The sequence below is a fragment of the Molossus molossus genome, unplaced genomic scaffold (assembly GCF_014108415.1).
Source record: "Molossus molossus isolate mMolMol1 unplaced genomic scaffold, mMolMol1.p scaffold_m16_p_2, whole genome shotgun sequence".
In the NCBI taxonomy this organism is placed as follows: Eukaryota; Metazoa; Chordata; class Mammalia; order Chiroptera; family Molossidae; genus Molossus; species Molossus molossus.
The window spans coordinates 33,093,266-33,120,604 of NW_023425355.1; positions in this window are offsets into that span (position 1 = coordinate 33,093,266).

A 27,339-nucleotide genomic window follows, 5' to 3' on the forward strand; every position below is an offset into this window, starting at 1 on the left:
TCATGCTTTCTTATCCAGTCAGCTACTCTGGTCTTTTTATCAGGGCATTCATATCATTCACATCTAAGGTGATAATTGATATCTACTCTTTTATTGCCATGTTGATTTAGTGCAGTTATTTAACCTTCTTTTTTGAATGATAGCCTTGTTGGATAGAGTAGTCTTGGATTCAGATCCTTGTTTTTCATGACTTTGATTACTTCATGCCACTCCCTTCTGGCCTGTAGTGTTTCTGTTGAGAAGTCAGCTGAGAGCCTTATGGGGTTTCCTTTGTAGGTAACCTATTGCTTGTCTCTTGCTGCCTTTAGGATTCTCTGTTTGTCTTTAATTTTGGGCATTTTAATTACTATGTGTCTTGGTGTAGGCCTGTTTGGGTTTTTTAGGGCTCTCTGTGCTTCTTGAACTTGAATGCCTTCTTACATGACCAAGTTAGGAAAGTTTTCTGTCGCTATTTCTTCAAATATATTCTCTTACATTTGCCCATTTTCTTCCTCTTCGCGGACTCCTATGACACGAATGTTATTACATTTACAATTGTCCCACAGTACTCTTAAGCTATCTTCCTGTTTTTTTTAATTGTTTCTTTTTTTTAGGTTTTCTGATTTGTTGATTATTTCTACCCTGTCTTCTAATTAACTGATCTGGTCCTCAGCTTCCTCTACTCTGCTGGTTAGTCCTTCCAATGTGTTCTTAATTTCTGCTATTCCATTAATCATTTCCATATGGTTGGTTTTCAATGTTTCTATATCTTTACTCATGGTGCTGATGTCCTTACTCACACTGTTTGGCTTCCTCAAGATCATGGCTCTGAATTCTTCCTCTGATAATTTGCTTAACTTCATTTCATTTATCTCATCTTTGGTAGAGTTCTCTTGTTCTTTCATTTTGGATTTGTTTGTTTGTTTCACCATTTTGACTGTCTCAGTCGGTTTTGGAGTCTGCCAAATTTTCCCTGTGGGTGTTGGTGTTCTGTTGCTTGTGGCTCCCTCTACTGGTTTTGAATTAGCCTGTGTGGGCCCACGTTAAACACCACTGTCAAGTCTTGCTTTCCTAGGTAGATTTGCAAGCCCAGGAAATGTTCAGTTATTCTGTAGCTTTTTCCTAGAGGCTAGTAGTCTCTGTTACTCAGTGCCTTGGAATGTAGCCCTGGTGTTCTCCACAAGAGGATTTCCAGAGGGTGGGATAGATGCTCGTTGTTAATGAGCCTCAATTTGCATTTCTTTGCTTCACCTGGGGAAGGTTGAATCTTGGGGGGCGCGGGACTGCTGCTTTTCCCCACAGCTCTTGGAAGTAGCACACTGGCCACAGTTCTTTGTGGCCGCAACTCAGCAAAAGTTCTGAGTGCCCTCCAAATCCTGATTGTACTCCCAGAGTTCCAGCCTGGTCTGCCCTTCCTCTGCCATGGCCTCCAGGTGAGTGGCTGTGGCTATTTTAGTGCTCTGTCCAGGCTCTCTGCCCTGTGGAGCAGGCTTCATCTTTATTTCCCAAGGGCGCTGCTCACAGCTAAGACTGCTGCTGTCCCTGGGCTCCCAGCCCTCCACCCTCTCACACCTTTGCAGATCCTACCAGTGTCCCTGGTTATATGTGTAAGAATGAGGCAGTGCTGAGTAACCAGAAGGGTGCAGGTTTATTGAGGGAAAGACCTGCCAGACTACCTCTAAGGAGAAAATATCAACTGGCTCATCCAGACTAAGGATCTTTAAATTTAGGGCTGGGTTTGGTGGTTGGTCAGTCGAGGAGTCATGGTTGCCCTTGATTGGTCTGCGCTGGGGTCTCCCAAGTTCTTGATTGGTTGGGGCTGGGGTCTCCTGAAACTTGTTTTTCTTGTTGAGGGACCGTTTGTAGTTTGGGGTGGGTTAGGGTAGTTCCATCATTCCGTACCACCTGACTGGAGTGATGTGTTTTGGTTTCCTGGAATGAGAGGCTTAGCCAAAGTTAAACAATAAGAGGCTTGGGGCATCAATATGAAACTAAAAGATAGATTTAAGAGGCTTGGGTAAGTAATATGGAAGTTAGAGCTAACAATATAGCCCTGTCCTGCTGCTTTTCTGTTGCTTTTTTTTCCCCTAAGTATTTACCTTTATTTTAGTTGTAATTCCCGTTTGGTCCCGGGACATCATCTGTGTAGCTTCTATTCACTCCACCTCCATTTTCACATCCTCTAGGCCTATTTTGTGCACAGCTGAGTTGCACAGGCCTCTCTGGTGCCCTCGCACCTTGAAGGTCCTGCGGATAACTGGATTGCACAGTCCCTTTGGGGACCCAGCTCTATGCCTATGTTATGGGCTTCTGGGTAGCATAGGCCTCTCTGGTGCTTCAGCACCCCACAGGTCCCATGGGTAACTGGATCACACAGTCCCTGCTGGGTCGCACATGCCTCTTGGTGCCCCTGCACCCTGGCAGGCAGCTGGATCGCACCAGTCTCTCTGGGGCTCTGGCTTCCCACTGTTCTTGTGAGCTGATGGACCACTGCTTCAAAGGCCTCTGTGGAGCCCCAGGTCCAGCTGCTGGAGGCTGGGGTATGCTGTTGCCCCAGGGTCTCAACTCCTCTTCAGCTTTTGCTGTAGTTTTTGGGGATGGGTCTCAGCTGCTGGTCTGTGCTTCTGTTGACTGTGGATGGATGTCTGCTCCCCAGCCTCTGTTGCTGGGGTTATATCTGGACTCTGATAGGGCTGCTACTATGGGGCATGGTGCTGGGCTCCTGGCTGTCTGTGGCTTCGGTGACCGGCACCTTGGGAACTCCACTACTGTGCACTGGTCTGTGTTGACACAGAGTGACCACTGGCCTGATGGTGCCACATGTGCTGGTGGCCTCAGTTTGCTGGGCCCTGCTGCTCCCACTCCCTCCTCCCAGAGAAGAACTGGGATCTTCCAAGATGGTGGGACCTCCTCATGGCACAAGGAGAAGCGCCCTGAAGGGCCACTTACCATGGTAGCAGGCTGCTCCAGCCCACAGCACAGGAACCTTCTGCTCCATGTCTCTGCACTGCACTAGTTTGATCGTCCTCCTTCATGTCTACTCACACTCTCACACACTAGCTCACTCCCTCACACACTCACCCTCCCTCTTGTCCTGCCCACCACCATCTTCCCTGGCCTTTCTTGAGTACTTGTTTTAATTTATCTTTATTATTGAAAATATTACAGATGTACCTCCTTCACCCCCCATTGACACTCTCCTTCATGCTCCCCATGCTGTCAGTTTATTTTTAACAGTTTAATTTAAGCTGATAACAACTTAACTTCAATCACATACCAAAACCCTACCTTTAACTGATCAGCACTTGATGTTATTGCTGTCACAATTTATATCTATTTATGTTGTGTATCATTTAACATATTTTAAAATTATAGTTATTTTAATTCTTTGTCCTCTACTCTTAATATTAAAATTAAGTGTTTTATCCAAAAACATTACAATAATACAGTATCCTCCATTTGTCTATATATTTAACTTTCCCTGTAAGTTTTATACTTTCTTATGCTATTGTGTTCCTGTTTAGGGTCCCTTTACTTCAACTTGAGCATCTCTCTAGCATTTCTTATGAGGCAGTACAAGTAGAGATGAATTCCCTCAGCTCTTCTTTTGTTTTGGGAAAGTCTTTATCTCCCCTTAATTTTTAAAGAAGTGTTCTTGCCAGATATAGTATTCTTACTTGGCTTTTTTTTCCCCTTTAAGCTCTCTGACTATATCATCCCACTCCCTTATACCCAGCAAGGTTTCTGCTGAAAAATATGCTCATAATCACATGGGGCTTTGCTTGTATATAAGAAGTCAATTCTTTTGCTGTTTTCAAAATTATCTCTTTGACATTTGACAATTTGATTATAATGTGTCTTTTGTGGATTTCTTTGTTTTCATTTATTGATATATTTTAATCTTGAATAGGATGTCCATCTGTTTCCCCAAATTTGGGATGCATTCAGATATTATTTCTTTGAATAAGTTTCTGGTCCTGTCTCTCTCTTCTCCATCTGGGACTCCCATAATAAATAATATGTGTGATAGAATACCAAAGTTTTCTCATTCATTTTTTTTATTTTTTTATTTTTGCTTTTCTGTTTCCAGTATCTTATCTTAGTAATCATTGACCCTTTCTTCTGCTTGATATACTCTTCTGTTATTCCTCTACTACATTTTTCAGTTCAATTATTGTGTTCTTTAGTTCAATGAATTCTGATTGGTATTTTTAATTTTTAAAATTTATTTTATTTTCATCCTCAAAAGAGAATATTTTTAAACATATTTTTATTGATTTTTAAAGAGAGAAGAAAGGAGAAGGTGAAAGAAATAGAAATATCAGTGTGAGAGAGAAACATCAATCAGCTGCCTCCTGCACATCCCCTACTCAGGATCAAGCCCGCAACTTGGGCTTGTGCCCCGACCAACAATCCAATCAATGACCTCTTGGTACATGGGTCGCCGCTCAACTCACTAAGCCACACTGGCCCTCACCCGAGAATATTATTCCATTGATTTTTTTCAGATTGAGTGGGAGGGAGGAAGACAGAGAGAGAAACTTCAATGTGAGAGAGACACATCAACTGGCTGCTTCCTGCATGACCCCCATGGGGGCCAGGATTGCATCCAAAACCAAGGTATGTGCCCTTGATAGGAATTAAACCCTCAAATTTCTGGTTTGCGTGTGGATGCTCTAACCACTTAGCAAAGTGGCCAGGATGTGATTGGTACTTTTTAATATTTTCTATTTGTGTTTAAATCCTTAGTTTGATCAAGCATTGTTCCTTTGACCTTGTTGAGCAACATTATGACAGTGAAACTGAATTTTCTGTCAATTACATATCTGAATTTCATTAAGGTTAGTTTCTGGAGGGTTATCATGTTCCTTAGTTTGGGTATGTTTGCCTAATTATTAATTTTCTTTGACTCTCTGTGTTGATGTCTGTGCATTCGACAAAGCAGGCACCTATGTCAGTCGTCATGGCCTGGTCTTACACAGAAGGACCTCCACTCATCAGCCTGGCCAGAGATTCTGGGGCTCTCTAGCAACTCTTTCTCTCCTTGAGCAGAAGCAGGTAGCTGACTTTTCACCTGCTCAATTAGTGCTCAACAGAGAGAGGATTTATGGCCTCTACCAATCCAAATTGCTGTTCTCTCACAGGTGGCTAGACTGTGCTGGACCCATCAAAGCTCTAAGACTGGAAAGTCAGATGCCATTTCTTTGGGCGGCCCTGGAATTGGTGGACTGTTGGATTCATGAAGAAACTCTTTCCCTGAATCTGAGAACTGGGAGTTTTTCTCTATTTACTCTATGCTGAGCAGGGGGAGAGGGTCTTTGGCATCTAACAGTACAACCTATAATTTCTATCTTGCCCAGCTGGGTAGGCTGTGTCAAACCAGTTAAAGTTCCAAGACTGGAAAGGCAAAGACAATTCTCTGGGGAGCTCATGAGGAAAAGTTAGGGTGTTGAACATATTAACCTCATTCCTCACATGGGAATAACTGAAAGCTAGATGGTCTCTTGCTTATCATATGGTGCTACTGATATGTGGTGTCCTGAAACTGCCTGCTTACTTTGGTGAATCCAATGTGCAGAAGCATTTCATTTAATTATTGGATTTATCACAAATGTACTTTGTCCATGAACTGTGACTGAATTGGAGTGTTTGTGAGGAGAAGGAGGGTCTAAAATTTCCTACACTAACACTTGTTTATATAACTCCTGGATATGTTATTTCTTGATAAAATTTAAAAACTATGAATTTTTCCTGGCCAGTATTGTTCAGTGGTTAAAGCATTAGCCCCTGGGTTCGATTCCTGGTTAAGGTCACATACTGGTTGCAGGTTCAATCCCAGGACCCGGTTGGGGCGTGTGCAGGAGGCAACCCGGTTGGGGCGTGTGCAGGAGGCAACCAATAGGTGTGCCTGTCTCACATCAATATTTCTCTCTCTCTCTCTCTCTCTCTCTCTCTCTGTCTCTCTCTCTCTCTCCCTTCCACTCTCTCTAAAAACCAATTGAAAAGATATCCTCATATGAGTATTTTTTAAAAAACTATAAATTTATGCATCATAGATTGAGCAAGATAAATACTTGCAATTTATAGTTATTTTATTTTGTGTTTATCTACAATATTTTTTATTGATTTTTTTCTTTTAAAGAGAAAGATAAAAACATCGATGTGAGAGAGAAACATCAATCGGTTGCCTTCTGCATGCCCTCTACTGGGGATCACATGTGCCTTGACTGGGAGTCGAACTGGGATTTCTCAGTGCATGGGACGATGCTCAAAACAGTGAGCCATACCAGCTGAGCTGATCTTGTATTTAAACATTACAACAGGTTTTATAAGATCTGGGCCAAAATAAATATTTAGATATTTGTAAAAGATAAAAATTTGTGAAATTTTGGAGATATTTTAAGAGGCTAGCTATTGTTTAGTGCATGTACTAATGGTCAAAGAAAACATAGGAAGAGAAAAAATGTGAAAACAAGCAAAAAAGAAAAAAAAAAAACAGAGAAGTAAGAGTGAGGTTTCTATAGGTAGAGAAAATGAAATTAAATTACTGAAAGCTTATATACAAACATGGTTGCACAGGATATATTCTAAATTTCTTAATCTATCATATTTTATGAGTAAAATAGCTAAACATCCTTATCCACTGGCAGAGTATAGATTCCAGCATTGACTGAGGAAAGCACATTCAGAAATGTTGCTGGTTCAAATTCATTTCTCAGTAACTACCAACACAGGGCAATCTGTGTGTGTTCAATCTCTCGTCAGGGCCTTTACTTCTTGCTATTATCTTCATATATATATTAACTGATCTGTCTATTTTGGCCCAGACATTAACTCCATGTGAGGCTTCCTTTTCTCTGTACCTGAAGGTTTTGATATTTCTGCTTTCACCCATCATGGTATTTATTCAAAGTACCCTGAGGATTTATGGACATTCCACCCACAACAAAAAACCTACCCTCAAGGCAGCCTGTTATAACAAGAGTATCTTTGATCACAACTTGATGTTTATCAAAGGGGAAAAAACCCTTTCTTATATATTACTTTGGCCCTGTGTTCTACATAGAGTCATTACAATATCAGGCTCTGATACCTCCTCTCCTGCTTCATTCAGTGATAGCAATGTGAGTCACATATGAGACTTTGAGACCTGGTATGATGCTGAAGGTCTAATGATAAAATTAATGTATCATCGAAAATATATATTTATCTTGTGATTCAAGTGCCAAGGGACTTTCTTGTTGACTGCGTTTGTACTAATTTATGCTTGGAGGGTGAAGTAATAAAGCTATGTTAGGAACTGACATGATCTTCTATGCATCAGGCTCTACTTCCAGAAATCCCACGACACAGCTTTTGTAGCACTAAGTGTGTGCTTCCATTGGCTAATGGAGGCAAATAGCGAGCACCCTCTTGACACAGCAGTCAGTTCAAAGTCACTCAGTGAAGGACATCTCTGATATCTCCTTCCTGTCCTTGAGTGCAGTGGTCAACTGTGGGGACTGATTACGAGGGGTAATTTTGGAGACTTGTGGATTTTTGGCGTGTCTCTGGGACCACACACGTGGAATTGTTGGTTCTAAGTTAATCCTGACAGTGGGTCTGATGGGAAATCTGAGCCTATAAACAATCTTAAACTTTCCATGACCATTATTTGAAAATTTTATTCAATGGAATTCCTGTTATTTAAAAGTTGTTAGTACATTCCTTAACATGATTTTGTGCATTCATTAGTTGGAGTGGTATAGGCTGGAGTGGTTCACTTCTCAACTATGAATCTGACTCTGATAGTGAATATACATATCCAAGTTTCCATACAATTTGACACTAATAGAGGAAATGTGCTAACATTTTGGTGTTTGTTTGTTTGTTTGTTTGTTTTTATCCTCACCCGAGGACATTTTTTCCATTTTTTGTTCAGGTAGAGTGGGAGGGAGAGAGAGAGAGAGAGAGACAGAAATATCGATGTGAAAGGGACACATTGAGTGGCTGCCACCCACACGACCCAACCAAGGCCAGGGACAAACTGCAACCGAGGTACACTCCCTTAGCAGGAACCGAACCCGGGTCTGTCTGGACCACAGGCTGACGCTCTAACCGCTGAGCCAAACCGGCCAGGGCAACATTTTGGTTTTTATGACAACTCTTTATGCTACTGTTTCCAGGTTGATAAATCTGATAGAATTATGGGCAGAAAAGGTGAGGAATCTGCATCAATTAAGGCCTACTAAAAGTTTATCATTGAAACTGTTTGTGTGGCCCTGGCTGGTTTGGCTGAGTTGTTAGAGTGCTGGCCCACAGACCAGAGAGTCCAGGTTGGGTTCCTGCTAAGGGCGTGTATCTTGGTTGCAGTTTGTCCTGGCCCTGGTTGGGGTCATGTGGGTGGCAAACAGTCAATGTGTCTCTCTCACATTGTTGTTTTTCTCTCTCTTCTCTCCCCTCTCCCTCGCATTCTATCTGAAGATAAATGAAAAAAAAAAAAATGTCCTCAGGTAAGAATAAAAAATAAAAAAAAGAAAGTGTTTGTGTGTGTCTTTGGGGTTTGAGTATTTATTGGGATATGAGTGTGTTTGATCCTTCCTATTTTGTGGGAGACACACTGGCAGCTTTTTCTAAAATGAGCCTAAACAGGCTGAGTCAACAGATAATATTTTCCCTTACTTGACTGTGAACTAATATGATGGGACCCCTATACTAGATGATGAGTTTGATATAAATTTCAGAAAACAGAGGTCTCTGTACTTTTCTTAGTAAACATCATTGTGTAAGAAAGATTTTTGAAGACAAAAACAATGGCGGCGGAGTGAATGGAGCTACACAGACCATCTCCAAGGACCAAACTGGAATCACAAAGAAAATAAAGGCAAATCTTCAGGAAGGGGCAACCGAAAGACACCTTGGAGGACCACATAACCAGGGACACCGATATTCAATCCTGGTAGGCTTGCGAGGACGCAAGAGCGGGCCGGGAGCCCACGGTCCGCAGCGGCCTGGGCGGGGACCTGGGGACTCCTCGGCGGGAAGTTGCTGCTAAAGCCTCCGTTGCGACCCAACCCAAGGCCTGCGAACTCTGCTGCCTCAAAACCCTCGGCTGGTGCCACATGGACTCGCTGGGGCCAGGGAACTCAGCGGCGGGAAGTTGCTGCTAAAGCCTCCGCTGTGACCTCGCCTGAGTCCTGTGAACTCTGCTGCCTGCTAAGCCCTCAGCTGGTGCCCCACGGGCTGGCACAAACTGGCTCCCACCAGGGGATTCAGCGGGGCGCTGCTACCCAGACTGACTCCTGTGAACTCTGCGTGCTAAGCCCTCGGCTGCTGCCGGACAGACTCGCGGGGACCAGGGGACTCTGCTGGAAGGTGCTGCCACCCCGGCAGTGTCCCGCGACCGCAGCTCAGTCCTGGGGCTTCTGCTGAGTGCAAAACCCTCTGCTGGTGCCCCAGTCATGGCCGCCCTTGGCAAGAAGCAGCGCTCTCGGGTTAAAAGTCCCAGGCGACTCCACGACTGCAAAGTCTAGACAGAGGCTAAATTGGCAGCAGCCACTCACCTTGGGCTTCAGCAGAAGGAAGGCAGACTAGACTGGAACTGTGTGAAGACGCTCGGGATTTGGAGGGTGCTAAGAGATTTCGCTGAGTGCAGCCACACAAGACTGTGGTCATTTTACTCCTTCCCAGGGCCCTGGGGAAAGGCAAGGCGGAGGCCCCTCACGCAGAGATTCAATCCCACCTGGTGGCCATTGAAATGCTAATTGAAGCCTATTAACAACCAGCAGCTGCCCAAACCTCAGGAAATCCACTTACACTGAGCACCTGAGGGACTTTTTCAGGCAACTCAGAAACCAAGGGACGTCAGGTGACCTTTACTAATAGCCTCCAGGCAAAAAAAAAAAAAAAAAAAAAGCTAGAGGATAATTACCATTCCCTGGACCAGCAACACTAACCAGAAAAGCTAAGACTTGAAGGTGGTGTTTAAAGTGGGTCCTCCCTGGCTCATCCAAACCCAGGAGAGGGAACCACAAACAGCAGAACACCGACATCCACAGGGAAAATTTGGCAGACTCCAAAGCCCACTGTGATAGCCAAAATGGTGAAAAACAGAAACAAAAGCCAAATTAAAGAACATGAGACCTCTAAGGAAGATGAGATAAATGAGGTGCAGTTAAGGAAGTTAACAGAACTAGAATTCAGAGCCATGATGTTGAGGAATCTCAACAGCATGTGTAAGGATATCAGCACCATGAGTAAAAACATAGAAATGTTGAAAATCAACCAGTTGGAAATTAAAAACCAACAGGAAGAAATGAAGAATGACATATCAGAAATGAAAAACACATTGGAAGGTCTAAAAACCAGAGTAGGGGAAGCTGAGGACTGGATCAGTGAATTAGAAGAAAGGCTAGAAAAAATCAACCAATCAGAAAACCAAAAGGAAAAAAAGATTAAAAAACAAGAAGACAGCCTAAGAGAACTGTGGGACAACTGAAAATGGAATAATATTGGCATCAAAGGAGGCCCTGAAGAAGAAGAAAATAAGCAAGGGTTAGAGAATATATTCAAAGAAATAGTGACAGAAAACTTCCCTAATATGGTGAAGAAATAAGGCATTCAAGTTCAAGAAGCACAGAGAACCCCAAGTAAGAAGAACCCAAGCAGGCCCACACCAAGACACATAGTAATCAAACTGCCAAAAATTAAAGACAAAGAGAGAATCCTAAAAGCAGCAAGAGATAAACAACAGGTTACCTACAAAGGAAATCCCATAAGGCTCTCAGCTGACTTCTCACAAGAAACACTACAGACAGGAAGGGAATGGCATGAAGTAATCAAGGTCATGAAAAACAAGGATCTGAATCCAAGACTACTCTACCCAGCAAGGCTATCATTCAAAGTAGAAGGTCAAATGAAGAGCTTTCCAAACAGAAACAGGCTAAGGGAATACACTAGCACCAAACCAGCACTGCAAGAAATGTTAAAAAGACTGCTATAATTAGCAGGGTAACTAGGAAGAAAAATAGAACCACACTAAACAAAAATGGCAATAAATAAGTACATATCAGTAATCACCTTAAATGTAAAAGGACTGAATGCTCCCATAAAAAGACACAGAGTACCTGATAGGATAAGAAAGCATGACTCATCTATATGTTGTTTACAAGAGACCCACCTCACAACAAAAGACTCACATAGATTGACAGTGAAGGGATGGAAAAAAATCTTCCAAGCAAACGGAAAAGAAAAAAAAGCTGGGGTAGCAATACTCATATCTGATAAAATAGATTTCAGAATGAAGGCCATAATTAGAGACAAAGAAGGCCACTACATAATATTGAAAGGATGTATCCAACAGGAAGATATAACCTTGATAAACATATATGCACCCAATATAGGAGCACCAAAATATATTAAACAACTTCTGGAGGATTTCAAAGGAGAAATCGATAGCAATACAATCATAGCAGGGGACTTCAACACCCTGCTGACATCACTGGATAGATCCTCTAGACAAAAAATTAGCAAGGAAACAGAGACTCTAAATGAAGCACTAGACCAAATGGCTATAATAGTTTTCTACAGAGAACTACACCCCAAAACTACAGAATTCACATTCTTCTCAAGTGCACATGGGACATTCTCAAAGATAGACCACATGTTAGGGCACAAACTAAGTCTCTACAAGTTCAAGAAGATTGACATTAGATCAAGCATCTTTTCAAATCACAATGGCATGAAACTAGAAATCAATTGCAAGAAGAACATGCAAAGACATTTGAACACATGGAAGCTAAATAGCATGTTATTAAACAATGAATGGGTCACCGAGGGGATCAAGGAAGAAATAAAAAACTTCCTGGAAACCAATGAAAATGAAGACACAACAACACAAAATCCATAGGATGCAGCGAAAGCAGTTCTGAGAGGAAAGTTCATAGCACTACAGGCCTACCTCAAAAAAGAAGAAAAATCTCTAATAGACTATCTAACCTCACAACTTGAAGAACTACAGAGCAAACAAAAAGAAAACCCCAGAGCAAGAAGGAAGGAAATAGTAAAGATGAGAGCAGAAATAAATGACATAGAGACCAAAAAAAAAAAAAATTCAAAGGATCAATAAAACAAGGAGCTGGTTTTTCGAAAAGATAAATAAAATTGATGGACCCTTAGCTAGACTCACCAAGAAACAAAGAGAGAGAACCCAAATACACAGAATCAGAAATGAAGGAGGAGAGATAACAACTGACACCGCAGAAATACAAAAGATCGTTAACAACTACTATGAACAGTTATATGGCAACAAATTCGACAATCTAAGCAAAATGGACAAATTTCTAAAACACATAGTCTCCCAAAACTGGATCAGGAAGAGATAGAAAACTTGAAAAAACCAATAACAACAGAAGAAATTGAAGATGTAATCAAGACTCTCCCAGCAAACAAAAGCCCAGGCCTGGATGGCTTCACGGGGGAGTTTTACCGAACATTCAGAGAAGAACTAATACCCATTCCCCTCAAACTATTTCAAAAAATTCAAGAAGAAGGAAGACTTCCAAACTCGTTTTATGAAGCCAGCATAATTCTAATTCCAAAACCAGTAAAACACACAACAAAGAAAGAAAACTACAGGACAATATCCCTGATTAACATAGATGCCAAAATCCTAAACAAAATACTAGCAAATCGAATCCAGCAATACACCAAAAAAATTATCTACCATGACCAAGTGGTATTCATCCCAGAAATGCAAGGCTGGTACAATATCTGCAAATCCATAAACGTGATATACCACATAAATAAAACGAAGAATAAAAAACACATGATAATATCAATAGATGCTGAAAAAGCCTTCGAAAAAATCCAGCATCCATTTCTCATAAAAAACGCTCACCAGTGTGGGAATAGAGGGATCATATCTAGACAGAATAAAGGCCATATATGAAAGACCTACAGCCAACATCATGCTCAATGGGCAAAAACTAAAAGCATTTCCCTTAAGAACAGGAACAAGGCAAGGATGCCCACTTTCGCCACTCCTATTTAACATAGTACTGGAAGTCGTAGCCACAGCAATCAGACAGGAACAAAAAATAAAAGGGATCCAAATTGGAAAAGAGGAAGTGAAATTGTCATTATTTGCAGATGACATGATACGATACACAGAAAACCACAAAGACTCCATCAAAAGTTTACTAGATTTAATAAATGAATTTGGCAAAGTAGTAGGATACAAAATTAATGTCAAGAAGTCGATGGCATTCTTCTACACCAATGATGAGAAACAAAGCAAAAAATTCCATTTACCATTGCGGCAAAACAATTAAGATACCTAGGAATAAACTTAACCAAAGAAATAAAGGACCTATTTGCAGAAAACTACAGGTCATTGACAAAAGAAATAGAGGAAGATATAAAAAAGTGGAAGCACATACCCTGTTCATGAATTGGGAGAATTAACATCATTAAAATGTCCATATTACCCAAAGCAATCTATAGATTCAACGCAATCTCCATCAAAATACCAACGTCGTACTTCACAGAATTAGAACAATTATTTCAAAAGTTCATATGGAACCAAAAAAGGCCTCAAATAGCCACAGCAGTCTTGAAAAGGAACAAAAAAGTTGGAGGGATCACAATACCAGATTTCAGGTTATACTACAAAGCCACTGTCATCAAAACAGCCTGGTACTGGCACAAGAACAGGCATATAGACCAGTGAAACAGAACAGAGAACCCAGAAATGGACCCAAGGCAATATGCTCAATTAATATTTGATGAAGGTGGCAAGAGCATACAGTGGAGTAAGGACAGCATCTTTAATAAATGGTGCTGGGAAAATTGGACAGCTACTTGGAGCAAAATGAAACTAGACCATCAACCTACACCCTACATGAGAATAAACTCAAAATGTATAAAAGACTTAAATGTAACTCATGAATCCATAAAAATCCTAGAAGGGACTGTAGACAACAAAATTTCAGACATCATAAGCAGCAGAATTTTTACTGACACATCACCTAAGGCAATTGAAACAAAGGAGAAAATGAACACATGGGAATACATCAAACTCAAAAGCTTCTGCACAGCGAAAGATACAATCATCAAAACGGAAAGGCTACCCACTGTATGGGAGAGCATAATTGCCAATGATATATCAGATAAGGGGTTAATTTCCAATACATATAGAGTGCTCATACAACTCAACAAAAGGAAGACAAAGAATCCAATTAAAAAACGGGCAGAGGAACTAAATAGACACCTCTCCAAACAGGACATACAAATGGCTAAGAGACATATGAAGAAATGTTCATCATCACTAATCATCATAGAGATGCAAATTAAAACAACAATGAGGTATCACCTCATATCTGTCAGAATGTCTGCCATCAACAAATCATCAAACAACAAGTGTGGGCGAAGGTGTGGAGAAAAGGGGACTCTGGTGGGAATGCAGACTGGTGCAGCCACTATGGAAAACAATATGGTGTTACCTCAAAAAATTAAAAATTGAACTTCCATTTGACCCAGTGATCCCACTTCTAGGAATATACCCTAAGAAGCCTAAAACACCAATCAGAAAGAATATATGTACCCCCATGTTTGTAGCAGCACTATTTACAATAGCTAAGATCTGGAAACAGCCCAAGTGTCCATCAGTAGCCGAATGGATAAATAAGCTGTGTTACATATACACAATGGAGTACTACGCAGCTGTAAGAAAGAAAGACTTCTTATCCTTTGAGACTACATGGAGGGATCTGGAAAGTATCATCCTAAGTGAAACAAGCCAAACAGAGAAAGACAAGTTCATATGATCTCACTTACTTGTGGAATATAATGAACATAACAGTCTGAGGAAGGGGGTAGTCCCAGAGATGCTGAAGTGGTATACAGACTGACAATCCCCTAAATAGGGGGGTGGTGGGGAAGAGATAAACCACAGAACTTATACGCATGTATGCATGAACAGTGGACATAGACAACAAACTGGGGAAAGGACAGGGAGGGGGAGGGGGGAATCAGTGGGGGGAAAAGGAGAAACATCTGTAACAAAAATTAATTAATAAAAAAAAAGAAAAAGAAAATAAAAAAATCACCCAAAAAAAAAAAAAAAACAAAAAACAAAAAGAAAGATTTTTGTCTGGTACTTGAACTAGGTATCATATGTCATTATATATCTACATACCATAATTACAATTTCACACTTTAATAAATACACATGAAATTGATGTAATAAAACAGGTGCTGGCAAAATTTACAGTGAAATGCTGGATATTAGATTCCCTGTATTTTGAGGCTATACAAGTCTCTGTCCCATCTCATTTCTGTCATGTTAACAAGAAAGCAGCCTTAGACATCAAGATAGAAAATGAGGGTAGCTATGGTGCAATAAAACTGATTTCTTTAAAGTAGCAGGTCAGAAGATGGCGGCGGGCAGGAACGGAGGGAGGGTGAGTGTGTGAGAGAATGAGCGAGTGTGTGAGAGAGTGTAAGTGGACGTGAAGGTGGATGACCAAATCTGAGCAGTGCAGAGACATAAAGGAGAAGGTTCCTGTGCTGTGGACTGGAGCAGCCAGCTCTCTACCATGCTAAGCAGCCCTTCAGGGCTCTTCTCCCTGCCCCGTGGGGAGGTCCCACCATTTTTGAAGATCCTGGGTATTCCCTCGGAGGAGGCAGTGGGAGTCACTAGGGCCCAGCAACCTGAGAGACCAGCGCACCTGGCACCATCGGACCACTGGACACTCTGGGTCAACATAGACCAGTGAATAGTAGTGGAGCTGCCAAGGTGCTGGTCACAGAAGCCTCAGACAGTCTGGAGCCCAGCACCATCCCCCAGAGTAGCAGCCTGATCAGAGTCAAGATATATTCCCAGCAATAGAAGCACAGAGCAGTAGCTGAGACCCAGCCCCAAAAACTACAGAAAAAGTGTAGCAGGAGTTGAGCCCCACTGGGCAGCAGCACTCCCCAGCTTCCAGCAGAGGAACCTGGGGTTCCACAGAGGACTGTGGGGTTCAGTAACCCTCAAGAGCAGCTGGAAGCCAGAGCCCTAGAGAAACTGTTGCCATCCAGCTGACTGCTCGCAGGAACTGCAGAATGCGGGGGCACCAGGGAGGCCTGTGCTACTCAGCAGGGACTGTACTAACCAATTACCCACAGGATTTGCAGGGTGCTGAAGCAACAGAGAGGCCTGTGCTACCCACCTGTGCACAAGATAGGCTTAGAAAAGGTGAAAATCAAGTTGGAGTTGATAAAAGCCACACAGATGATCTCCCAAAACAAAACAGGAATTACAACTAAAATAAAGACAAACCCTCAAAAAAAAAAAAAAAAGCATCAGGACAGGACCATATAACCAGGGACACAGGTAGGATTTTCATAGGCACCAGAGGGTGACAGCTGGGAGCCCACAGACAGAAGCAGTCTAAGCTGTGAACAGCACCCTTTGGAAATAAAGAAGAAGCACCCTCCACAGATCAGAGAGCCCAGACAGAGTGCTAAAATTACCACAGCCAATCACCTGGGGGCTACAGCAGAGGGAAGGCAGATGAGGCTAGAACTCTGTGGGGATACCTGGGATTTGGAGGGCACTCAGAGTTTTTGCTGAGTTGCGGACACAAAGGATGGTGGCCAGGGTGCTCCTTCCCTGAGCTGAGGGGAAAAGCAACAGCCCACCTTCTCAGAGATTCAGCCTTTCCCTGGTGAGGCAAAGAAATGCAAATTGAGGCTCATTAATAACCAGCATCTATCCCACCCTCTAGAAACCCTCTTTTGCAGAACACCAGGGCTACGTTCTAAGGCACTGAGTAACTGAGACTACCAGCCGCCAGGAAAAAGCTTGAGAATAACTGAACATTTCCTGGGTACTTTCTACCTAGGAAAGTAAGACTTGACAGCGGTGTTTAACGTGGGCCCACCCAGGCCCGACCAAACACAGTAGAGGGAGCCACAAACAGCAGAATACCAACACACACAGGGATAATTTGGCAGGCTCCAAAAACCACTGAGACAGCCAAAACTGTGAAACAAAACAAATCCCAAATGAAAAAACAAGAGAACTCTATCAAACATAAGATAAATGAAATGCAGCTGAGCAAATTATCAGAGGTAGAGTTCAGAGCCATGATCTTGAGGAAGCTCAACAGCATGAGTAAGGACATCAACACCATGAGTAAAGATACAGAAACATTGAAAACCAATCAAGTGGAAAAGAAGAATGACATAGAAGAATTAAAGAACACATTGGAAGGAGTAACCAGCAGAATAGAAGAAGCTGAGAACCCAATCAGTGAATTAGAAGACAGGGTAGAAAAAATCAACCAATCAGAAAACCAAAAGGAAAAAAAACAATTGAAAAACAGAAAGATAGCTTAAGAGAACTCTGGGACAACTATAAATGTAATAACATTCGCAACATAGGAGTCCCCAAAGAGGAAGAAAATGAGTAAGAATTAGAGAATATATTTGAAGAAATAGTGACAGAAAATCAACAGCAATATAATCATAGCAGGGGACTTCAATACCCCGCTGACATCACTGAACAGATTTTCTAGACAAAAATTAACAAGGAAACACAAATTCTAAATGAAGCACTATATCAAATGTATTTCATAAATATTTACAGAGAATTACACTCCAAAACTACAGAATTAACATTCTTCTCAAGTGCACATGGGACTCTGAAAGATAGTACACATGTTAGGGCACATGTTAGGGCACAAAATAAGTCTCCACAAGTTCAAGAAGATTGAAATCATATCAAGCATCTTCTCAGATCACAATGGCATGAAACTAGAAATCTATTGCAACAAGAATATGCAAAGACATATGAACACATGGAGGCTAAATAACATGTTATTAAACAATGAATGGGTTATGGAAGAGATTAAGAAAGAAATCAAAAACTTCCTGCTAACCACTGAAAATGAACACACAACAACACAAAATCTATGGGATGCAGTGAAAGCAGTTCTGAGAGGAAAGTTCATAGCACTACAGGCCTACCTCAAGAAGCACAAAAAATTTCTAATAGGCTATCTAACCTTACAACTTAAAGAACTAGAAAGCAAACATAAAGAATACCCCAGAGCAAGTAGAAGGAAGGAAATAGTAAAGATCAGAGCAGAAATAAATGACAAAGAGACTAAAAAAACAATTCAAAGGATCAATGAAAAAAAGAGCTGATACTTTGAAAAGATAAACAAGATTGATGGACCCTTAGCTATACTCAACAAAAAACAAAGAGAGAGAACACAAATACATCAAATCAGAAATAAAAGAGGAGAAATAATAACTGATACCACAGAAATACAAAAGATTAATAACAAATATTATGAACAATTATATGGCAACATATTTGACAATCTAACCAAAATGGACAAATTTCTAGAAACACATAGTACCCCAAAACTGGACCGGGAAGATACAGAAAACTTGAACAAACCAATCACAACAAACAAAATTGACGATGTAATCAAGACTCTCCCAGCAAACAAAAGCCCAGGCCTGGACGGCTTCATGGGGGAATTTTACTGAACATTCAAAGAAGAACTAACACCCATTTTCCTCAAACTATTTCAAAAAATTCAACAAGAAGGAAGTCTTCCAAACTCGTTTTATAAGGTCAGCATAATTCTAATTCCAAAACCAGAAAAAGACAATATAAGGAAAGAAAACTACAGGTAACATTGCTGATGGAAATAGATGCCAGAATCCTGAACAACATACTAGCAAATTAAAACCAGCAGTACATCAAAAAAGATTATTCACCATGACCAAGTGGGATTCATCCCAGGGATGCAAGGCTGGTACAATATTCGCAAACCACTATATGTGATACACCACATAAATAAAATGAAAGATAAAAATCACATGATCATATCAATAGAAAGTGAAAAGGCATTCAAAAAAACCCAGCACCCATTTCTGACAAAAACGCTCAGCAATCTGGGAATAGAAGGATCATATCTTGGCATAATAAAGGCCATATACATGAAAGACCTACAGCCAACGTCATGCTCAATGGGCAAAAATTAAAAGCATTTCTGTTAAGAACAGGAACAAGACAAGTATGACCACTTTTGCCACTCTTATTTAACATAGTACTGAAAGTCTTAGTCACAGAAGTCAACAGGAAGAAAAAAGAAAAGGAATCCAAATTGGAAAGGAGGAAGTGAAACTGTCATTATTCACAGATGACATGATGCTATACTTACAATACCTCAAAGACTCCATCAAAAATTTACTAAACTTAATAAATGAATTTGGCAAAGTGGCAGGATACAAAATTAATATCAAAAAACCTATGGCATTCTTATATACCAATGATGAACTCACAGAAAGTGAAACTAATTAACAATCCCATTTACCATAATGGCAAAAAAAAAAGGTAAGATACCTAGGAATAAGCTTAACCAAAGAAATAAAGGATCTATTCGCAGAAAACTATAGGTCATTGAAAAAAGAAATGGAAGAAGATATAAAAAAGTGGAAGCACATATCCTGTTCATGGATTGGAAGAATTAACATCATTAAAATGTCCCTACTACTCAAAACAATTTACAAATTCAATGCAATCCCCATCAAAATACCAAAAAGAAACTTCACAGAACTAGACCAAATATTTGAAAAGTTTATATGGAAACAAAAAGACCTTGAATAGCCACAGCAACATTGAAAAGGAAGAACAAAGTTGGAGGGATCACATTACCAGATTTCAGGTTGTACTACAAAGCTACTGTGATCAAAACAGCCTGATACTGGCATAAGACCAGGCAGATAGATCAACTGAACAGAATAGAGAACCCAGAAATTGACTCAAGACAATATCCTCAATTAATATTTGACGAAGATGACAAGAGCATACAGTGGAGTAAAGACAGCCTCTTTAATAAATGGTATTGGAAAAATTGGAGAGCTACATGCAAAAAAATGAAACTAGACTATCAACTTACACCATACACAAGAATAAACTCAAAATCAATAAAAGACTTCAATGTGACTCATGAATCCATAAAAATCCTAGAAGAAAATGTAGGCAACAAAATTTCAGATATCATACGCAGCAGAATTTTCACTGATACATTACCTAGGGCTGCAGAAACAAAGGAGAAAATGAACACTTGGGACTACATCAAACTCAAAAGCTTCTGCACAGCAAAAGATACAATCAACAAATTGAAAGGCAACCCACTGTATGGGAGAGCACAATTGCCAATGATATATCAGATAACGGGTTAATTTCCAATATATAGAGAGTGCTCATACAACTCAACAAAAGGAAGACAAGGAACCCAATTAAAAAATGGGCAGAGGAACTTAATAGACACCTCTCCAAACAGGATATACAAATGGCTAAGAGGCATATGAAGAAATGCTCAACATCACTAATCATCAGAGAGATGAAAATTAAAACAACAATGAGGTATCACCTCACACCTGTCAGAATGGCCGCCATCAACAAATTACAAACAACAAGTTTTGGTGAGGGTGTGGAGAAAGGGGGACTCTAGTACACTGCTGGTGGGAATGCAGACTGGTGCAGCCATCATGGAAAACAATACGGTGTTATCACAAAAAATTAAAAATTGAACTGCCATTTGACCCAGTGATCCCACTTCTAGGAATATACCCTAAGAAGCCTGAAAAATCAATCAGACAGAATATGTTTACCCCCATGTTTGTAGCAGCACTATTTACAATAGCTAAGATCTGGAAACAGCCCCAAATCTATCAGTAGTAGAATGGATAAAAAAGCTGTAGTACATATGCACAATGGAGTACTATGCAGCTGTAAGAAAGAGAGATCGCTTATCTTTTGCGATGACATGGAGGGACCTGGAAAGTATTATCCTAAGCGAAACAAGCCAAACAGAAATACAAGCATTATATGCTCTCACTGATTTGTAGAATATAATGAACATAACAGTCTGAGGAATGGAGTAGTCCCAGAGACGTGGAAGTGAGGTACAGACTGACAATCCCCAGAAGAGGGTGTGGGGGGAGTGATAAACCACGGAACTTATATGCATGTGTGCATGAACAATGGCCATAGACAACAAAGCTGGGGAAGGGTGGGGAGGGAGGGGGAAGGGGGAATGAGTGAGGGGAAAAGGAGAAACATCTTTAACAAAAATAAATTAAGTAATTAAAAAAAATAATAAAATAGCAGGCCAGATAGTGCCATCAGGCCTTAGGTTGCTGATCTCTAATATAAAGAATAACATTTTAAATATTTGCAAAATTAAATGTTTTCTTTGTGGGGTCCACTACATTATACTATTCATATTTTTTTATTTATTAATTTGTTTTTGTTACAGATGTTTCTCATTTTTCTCCCATATACACCCTCTTCCCCTTCACCCCCGTTCATCCCCAGCTTCGTTGTCTATGTTCATTGATCATGCATACATACATGTAAGTTCTGTGGTTTATCTCTTCCCCCACAAACCCTCCTTCTCTAAGGCTTGTCAGTCTGTACCCCACCCCTATGTCTTTTGGGTAATTTTGTTCTGCAGTTTGTTTAGTTCATTATATTCCAGAAATAAGTGAGATCATGTAATATTTGTCTTTCTCTGCTGTGATTGTTTCACTCTGGATAATACTCTCCAGGTCCTTCCATGTCATCTCAAAGGATAAGAGGTCTTTTTTTCTTACAGCTGCATAGTATTCCACTGTGTACATGTACCACAGCTTTTTAATTCACTCATCTACTGATGGACACTTGGGTTGTTTCCAGATCTTAGCTATTGTAAATAGTGCAACTATGAACATATGGGTACATATTTTCTTTCTGAATGATGTTTCAGGTTTCTTAGGGCATTTTCCTAGAAGTGTGATCACTGGGTCAAATGGCAGTTCAATTTTCAACTTTTTGAGGTAATATCATAGCGTTTTCCACAGGGGCTGCACCAGTCTGCATTCCCACCAGCAGTGTATTAGAGTCAAATTTTTTCCACATCCTCGCCAACACTTGTTGTTTGATGATTTTTTGATGGCGGCTATTCTGACGGGTGTGAGGTAATATCTCATTGTTGTTTTAATTTGCATCTCTCTGACGATTAGTGATGTTGAGCTTTTCTTCATATGTTTCTTGGCCATTCTTATATTCTTTATGGAGAGGTGTCTATTTAGGTCCTCTGCCCATTTTTTAATTGGGCTCTTTGCCTTTCTTTTGTTGAATTGTATGAACACTGTATATATTTTGGAAATTAACCCCTTCTCTGAGGCATCATTGGTGATAGTGGTCTCCCATATATTGGGAGCCCTTTCCATTTTGATGGTTGTTTCTTTCATTGTGCAGAAGCGTTTTAGTTTTATGTAGTGCCATATGTTCATTTTTTCCTTTCTTTTTCTTGCTTTATGTGTTTTTTCAGTGAAAATTCTACTGCGTATGATGTCTGAGATTTTGTGGCATACATTTTCTTCTAGGATTTTTATGTATTCATGAGTTACTTTTAAGTCTTTATCCATTTTGAGTTTATTGTCATGTATGGTGTAAGTTGGTGTTCTAGCTTTATTATTATTATTATTTTTTTGCAAATACCTGTCCGATTTTTCAAACACAATTTATTGAAGGGACTGTCTTGACTCCACTGTATGCTCTTGCCACCTTTATCAAATACTAGTTGAGCATAATGCCTTGGGTCCATTTCTGGGTTCTCTGTTCAGTTCCATTGGTCTATAGGCCCGTTCATGTGCCAGTACCAGGCTGTTTTGATTACAGTGGCTTTGTGGTATAACCTGAAATCTGGTAATGTGATCCGTCCAACTTTGTTCTTCTTTTTCAAGATTGCTCTGGCTATCTGTGGTCTTTTTTGGTTCCATATAAACTTTTGAAGTGTTTATTCTAGCTCTGTGAAGAATGTCGTTGTTATTTTGATGCGGTTGCATTGAATCTATAGATTGTTTGAATAGTATGGACATTTTAATGATGTTAATTCTTCTAATCCATGAACAAGGTATATGCCTCCACTTTTTTATATCTTTTCTCTATTTCTTTTTTCAATGATCTATAGTTTTGTGTGAAGAGATCCTTTACTTCTTTGGTCAAGTTTATTCCTAGGTATCTTAATTTTTTTTTTTTTTTGCTGCAATGGTAAATAAGATTGTCTTTTTAGTTTCTCTTTCTGTGATTTTATCTCTGGTGTATAAGAATGCTGTTAATTTCTTGATTTTAATTTTGTATCCTTGCCAAATTTATATTTTAAGTCTAGTAGATTTTTGATGGAGTCTTTATGGTTTTCTGTGTACAAAATCATGTCATCTGAAAACAATGACAGTTTCACTTCTTCCTTTCCAATTTTGATCCCCTTAATTGTTTTCCTTATGTCTTATTGCTGTGGCTAAGACTTCCAGTAATACGTTAAATAAGAGTGGTGAAAGTAGGCATCCATGTCTTGTTACTGTTCTTAAGAGGAATGCTTTTAATTTTTGCCCATTGAGTATGATGTTGGTTGTATGTTTTTTATATATTGCCTTTATTATGTTGAGATATTATCAGTGTATTCCCACATTGCTGAGCATTTTTGTCAAAAATGGGTGCTGGATTTTGTCGAATGCTGTTTCAACATCTATTGATATGATCATATGGTTTTTATCTTTCTTTTGTTTGTGTGATGTATCACATTAATTGATTTGTGAATATTGTACCATCCTTGCATGCCTGGGATGAAACTCACTTGGTCATGATGAATAATTTTTTTGATGTATTGCTGGATCCAATTTGGTAGTATTTTGTTAAGGATTTTAGCATCTGTGTTCATAAGGGATATTGGCCTGTAGTTTGTTTGTTTTGTTTTGTTTTTTCTTTGTAGTGTCTTTATCCTATTTTAGAAATAGGATTATACTTGCTTCATAAAATGAGTTTGGATGTATTATGTCTTCTTGGATCTTTTGGAATAGTTTGAGGAGAGTGGGTATTATATCATTTTTGCATGTTAGATAAAACTCCCCCATGAAGCCATCTTGGCCTGGGCTTTTGTTTGCTGGGAGTTTCTTGATTACATCTTCAGTTTCCTTTTTTCTTATTGGTCTGTTTAAGTTTTCTATCTTTTCTTGGTGCACTTTTGGGACGCTATGTGTTTCTAGAAATTTGTCCATTTCTCCTAGATTGTCCCCTGTGGGCGTATAATTATTCATAGTATGTTTTGATGATCCTTTGTATTTCTGTGGTATCAGTTGTTACTTGTCCTCTTTCATTTCTGATTTTGTTTATTTGCATTATCTCTTTTTGTTTCTTGGTGAGTCTGGCTAAAGGTCCATCAATCTTTTTTATCTTTTCAAAGAACCAGCTTTTTGTTTCATTGATCTTCTGAATTGTTTTTTTAGTCTCTACGTGCTTTATTTCTGCTCTGACCTTTACTATTTCCTTCTTCCTACTAGGTCTAGGTTTTTGTTGTTGTTGTTGTTGTCGTTGTTGTTGTTGTTGTTTACTTTCTAGTTTTTAAAGATGTAGGGTTAGAAAGTCAAATAGAAATTTTTCTTGTTTCTTGAGGTAGGCCTGTGGTGCTATGAACTTGCCTCTCAGGACTGATCTCGCTGTGTCCCATAGATTTTGTGTTGTTGTGTGTTTGTTTTCATTGGTTTCCAGGAAGTTTATAATTTCTTCTTTGATCTTGTTAGTAACCCATTCCCTGTTTAACAACATGCTATTTAGCCTCCAAATGTTTGAATGTTCTTGTGTGTGTTTTATTGTAATTGTGTTCTAGTTTCATGCCACTGTGATCTGAGAAGATGCTTGATATGACTTCAATTTTCTTGAATTTGTGGAATCTTGCTTTGTGTCCTAACATGTGGTCTCTCTTTGAGAATGACCCTGTGCATTTGAAAAGAATATATATTCTGCAGTTTTGGGGTGAAATGTTCTGTAAATATCAATGAAGTACAACTAATCTAGTTTGTCTTGTAAGGACTCTATATCCTTGTTAATTTTTTGTCTAGAATATCTATCCAGTGGTGTCAGTGGTGTGTTAAAGTCACCCACTATGATCATGTTGCTATTGATCTCTCCCTTGTAGTCCTCTAGAAGTTTCTTAATATATTTTGGTATTCCAGTGTTTGGTACATATATGTTTACCAAGGTTATTTCCTCTTGTTGGATTGCTTCTTTTAAAATTATGTAGTGACCTTCTCTGTCTCTTATTATGGCTCTTGTTTTGAAGTCTATCTTGTCAGATATGAGTATTGCTACAGCAGCTTTAATTCATTTCCATTTTCTTGGAACATTTTTTTCATCCCTTTACTTTCATCCTGTGTGAGTCTTTTGTTGTGAGGTGGGTCTCTTGTAGACAGCACCTATATGGGTCATGTTTTCTTATCCAATCAGATGCCCTATGTCTTTTGATTGGAGCATTTAAGCCATTTACATTTAAGGTATATATTCATAGATAGGTATTAGTTGACATTTTAATTTTGTGCCTCTCTCTCTCTCTCTCTCTCTCTCTCTCTCTCTCTCTCTCTCTCTCTGTCATTTCTTCCACCTCTTACAACAGTCCCTTCAGTATTTTTTTTTCAGTGCTGGTTGTGGTTGTGGTAAGTTACTTTAGCTTTTTATTTTTAATTTGTGAAGCTCTTTGTTTGTCCTACAATTTTCAATGATAACCTTGCTGGATAGAGTAGTCTTGGATTCAGACCCTTGCCTTGCATTGCTTTGTACACTTCATGCCACTTCCTTCTGGCCCACATAATTTCTATTGAGAAATCAGCTGACAGTCTAATGGGACCTTCCTTGTAGGTAACTTTCTGTCTCTCTCTTGCTTGCTTTAAGATTCTTTCTTTGTCTTTAATGTTTGCCATTTTTATTATGATGTGTCTAGTTGTGGGTCTCCTGAGGTTCATCTTGCTTGGGACTCTCTGTGTTTCCCGGACTTGTGTGACTTTTTCCTTCCTTCACCATTTTAGGGAAGTTTTCTGTCATTGTTTCTTCAAAGAGGTTTTCTATTGCTTTCTCTGATTCTTCTCTTTCCAGTATCCCTATAATGCAAATGTTGTTATGTTTTGTATTGTCCCACAGCTCCCTTAAACTTTACTCCTGCTTTAAAAAATTTTTTTTTCCATTTGCTGCTCTATTTGAGTGTTTTTCTTTACCTTGTCTTCTAAGTTGCTAATTCGGTCTTCAGCTTCTTCTAATTTACTGTTAAATCCTTCTAAGGTATTTTTCATAACTGCTATGTCATCCTTTATTTCCTCTCAATTTTTATGCATAGCTTCTACCTCTTTATGCATAGCTTCTACTTCTTTTTTTAAGCTGAAGTTGTTCCCAGTGAGCTCTTCATAATTCTTATTAAGTTGCTTGTAGTTCTCACAAAATTATTTGAGTTCCCTTAAAACTATTGCTTTGAATTCTTTATTTGACAATTTGCTATCTTCCATTCCATGTAGTTCTTTTTCTGGTGATTTTTTTTTTCCTTTGAGTGTTGTTTTTTTGTCTCTCCATTTTAGCCTTTTGGTAGCTCTATACCCGCTGAGGGATGTTTGGATGTGTATGCAGCTCTCTGTATGTCAAATAAGGCTACCGTGCTTCTCAGTCTGTTTTGTTGCATGTCGCCTCTTGCCTGCTGTGGATCCTGAAGGATTGACTACTGGGGGCTGGTATCAACATACCAAATTTTCAGTACTGAATCTCTGACTCTCAATATTTCCCTAAACAAATAATCAGTCACAACACCTATTTTTTGGTACATTTCTTAGAAGACCATCTTCTACTTGCAAAAGGAAAAACATGAGCACTTTAGGAAAAAAGAAAACTATAAAATATTCATGGTTTATCCTTAGGGTATTATTTTAAGACTAGAGTGAACTCTTTACCTTTCAAAGCCCATTCTTTTATAAAAATCAGGTTGTTTCTCTATTCCAGTGGGCCAACTTTCTTTCAAAGTTGCTCTTTTAACACTTTAGTCCCTATTACCCTGCTACAGTAAAAATATGCATTACCCCTATAATTGTAACTATATGAAGCATTGTGTTTTGAGTTACAAAGATGAGAGTAGCTTCTTCTTTTCCTGAAACTGAGACCTTCATAATTACTAACATCCAGGTGAACAAACAAGGTGTATATTTTAGAACCTATTGATTTTCCTGCATTCTGGGCAAGGATAACAAATTTTCCATGTTCACAAGACAAGTAATTTCCTTGTAGTTCACCATAACAATTATGAAAAAAATAGATATAAGCCAAGTACTATCCATGGGAGAGACAAAACTGGTAGTCTAAGCCAACAAGGATAGATTATTTATCCATTACAAAGACCGATTCAGATCTAAATGTACTGAGATAGAAGAAAAATGTAGGTTAATATAATCAAGTTAGAAACCAATGAAGTACAAATGATGCATGTTATGCAAAACATTCATACATATGGATAACAATATTAT